Here is a 2,889-nt window from a genome sequence, read left to right on the forward strand (position 1 = left end):
AGAGTGGGCCCTGGGGTATGGGGTTGTTAGTTTTTATGAGCTGGGTAATTTCATACAGTAACGAGTGGGAGGATTATTTTAACTATTTTGGGGAAGGGGCAGGGATTTCCAGCAATTGGGCCACCGCCCACTTTTTGGCCTTTTATGGTCAGCCTTGGAACTGTCATGGCACCTGTGGGTGAGTCATTTACCATGCTAATATATTACAGTGAACTTATAATGAGTCTCAAGGTCTACTGGAAGTCAAATCTGCCATCTTGGACCTAGTTGGTTCTAACCAGTTTTTGTCATATTCTCAGCAGCTGTGTCATTCTTTTAACTGTTGTGTCCTGCCCCCTTCCTTCCTGTCTCTATACCAGGAAAAAAAAGTCACTAGAATAAAAGAGTACATATTCAGAAGTTGTTACCAAACAGAAGTTTGTGTTACACAGTGAGGCCAAACAAACTGTCCAAACTGAGTTTGGAGCAGAGAAAAGTTTATTGCAGGGCCAAGCAAGGAGAATGGTTGGCTCAGGCCCCCAAAACCTAAACGCCTCCAGTGGTTCTCAGGGAGGAGTTTTTATAGGCAAAATTTGAGGTGAGGGCTGCAGGATGTGTGTGACTTTCTTCTGATTGGTTAGTGGTGAGGTAACAAGGCGGTGTTCCAGGAATCTTGTGCTCAGCCTGAAGTTACCATCCTCCACCTGGGTGGGGGCCTTAGTTGCTGCAGAACTCAAAGATATTGTTAGGTATATTCGTTTGGGAGGAACCACGACCTTGCCCCATCATGTACTATTGTTTCTTGACTGCTCCTCCTTTGTTTCTGCATCCCTTCACTTCCATGATTAGCAATTGTTTGAACCTGCCCTTTGGAACTCAGGGAAAGTCTAGGGGGCTGAAGCCTATTTCCAACAAGAAATGGGGAACACAGAGAGGATTTATACCCAGGAGGGCCCCATGGGGTCCTGCTCAGTTTCAGGTTTTTGAAAAATTCTACGATTCAATTACATACAAATAATGAAAATAATTTAACTCTGTCACTAGGCCACAATTTTGATGAATTGCTACATAATTTTAATCATAAGAAGGGCTCCAGATGTGACCTTGTTAACTCAGACCGGTAAGTTTCATTTTTCAAACTTAGCATTGATTTCTCAAGCTCTTTTCAAATTTTCACTCCTCCGTGAAACTCTTTTTGATTCCCCCATCTCTCTTGTTAACTCCAGTCAAATTGGATCTATACCTCTCTTATGCAAAAGTCCCATTCTTACATGAACTTCTTCCTGCTTGTTCCAGCCCGTTCTGGACATTTGTAGGCACTGAGAGCCTGCTACTTGCAGACTTTGCCCCACCAGCCCCAAACTAATGAGGACCTTGCCTGGCACAATTTCTGTTCCTTTTCCTCCAATAGGGATGTGTCTTCTGCCCTCGGCCTTGTGTGAACAGTCTCGGATGTCTGCAGGAACACTGAATTGAGTCTTCCTGTTTACTCCTCCAATGTGCAGTCTAGACAAAGACTTCTGGCCTAGGTCCCTGGTTCTCACTCCAGTTTCCTGCCAGGGTTGCAGCCTGCCCCTGGAGCATATTTCTCAGCCGAAGCTCTGACCCCTTACACAGTTTCAAACTATCATTTCTTGCAGTATTGCTTACACTGACTTATATGATTCTCTCTTTTCTACTTGTTGGCCAGTATCTGCACTGATAAGAAATCCTGCAACCATGTCCTGACTCTCACTTTGGGATCTTCAGAGATCAACCCCAAAATTATGTTCTTTGGACTCAATGATGGGGCTTCATCCCAGCACCCCCTGCTTGATCCTGATCTCCCCCATTCTTAGATCCTTACTAGAAGGTCCCAGCATGTGAATCTGAGAGCTGTGTTATTACAACAATTATTTCCAAACATCTTATTTTTCCAATTATAAGAGCCTTTAACGTAAAAGCTATGTCTAATTTCTCACAATACTTAGCACATTTTTTGCATAGAGTAAATAAATCACAGACTGGCCAAAATAAATAACAAATTAGAGGGTTCCAAGAATATTTTCATCAATTGCTTGGGAAAAAAATTCTCACCCCGAGTCAAACTGGACACCTAGGTATGTCCAAATACATTCTGTGCTTGCTGGGCTTGCACCTACTTTATTTGTGTGTGTGTGCTGCTCTGTGCGGCATGTGGAATCCTAGCTCCCCAACCAGGGATCAAACCTGCGACCCCTGCAGTGGAAGCACAGAGTCTTAATCACTGGACTGCCAGGGAAGTCCTACACCTTTTTTATTTAAATTTTTTATTTTTTTCTTTTATTTTTGGTTGCGTTGGATCTCCATTGCTGCAAGCTGGCTTCCTCTAGTTGTGTCAAGCAGGGGCTACTCTTCGTTGCAATGCACGGGCTTCTCATTGTGGTGGCTGCTCTTGTTTGTGGAGCACGGGCTCTAGAGTGCAGGCTCAGTAGTTGTAGCACATGGGCTTAGTTGCTCCGTGGTATGTAGGATCTTCCTGGACCAGGGATCAAACCCGTGTCCCCTGCACTGGCAGGTGGATTCTTAACCACTGCGCCACCAGGGGAGTCCCTACACCTACTTTTTAACTACATGTATTCTCAGGATTCACCCTAAACTCACTGAGGAGCAATCTCTGAGGGTAAAATCACAGTGTTTGTTGTATGGGTAGGGGCTTCACACACAGTTTTACAGAGCAAATTATTACAGGGGCTCAGATGCTAGCACTAAATCACCTACTCCAGAGCCCCCTCATTTTAGGGTACCACCTGGGGAGCTTTTCAAAGGCAAATTCCTTAAGCCCAGTTCTGAAAACTGGAAGGGCTTGACAGGAGGCCCAGAAATCTGTATGATAAATCAGCACACAGTGGTTGTGATGCTGGCAGTGCTGGGACAGACTGTGAAAAACAC

This window comes from Delphinus delphis, chromosome 2, assembly GCF_949987515.2.
Source record: "Delphinus delphis chromosome 2, mDelDel1.2, whole genome shotgun sequence".
In the NCBI taxonomy this organism is placed as follows: domain Eukaryota; kingdom Metazoa; phylum Chordata; class Mammalia; order Artiodactyla; family Delphinidae; genus Delphinus; species Delphinus delphis.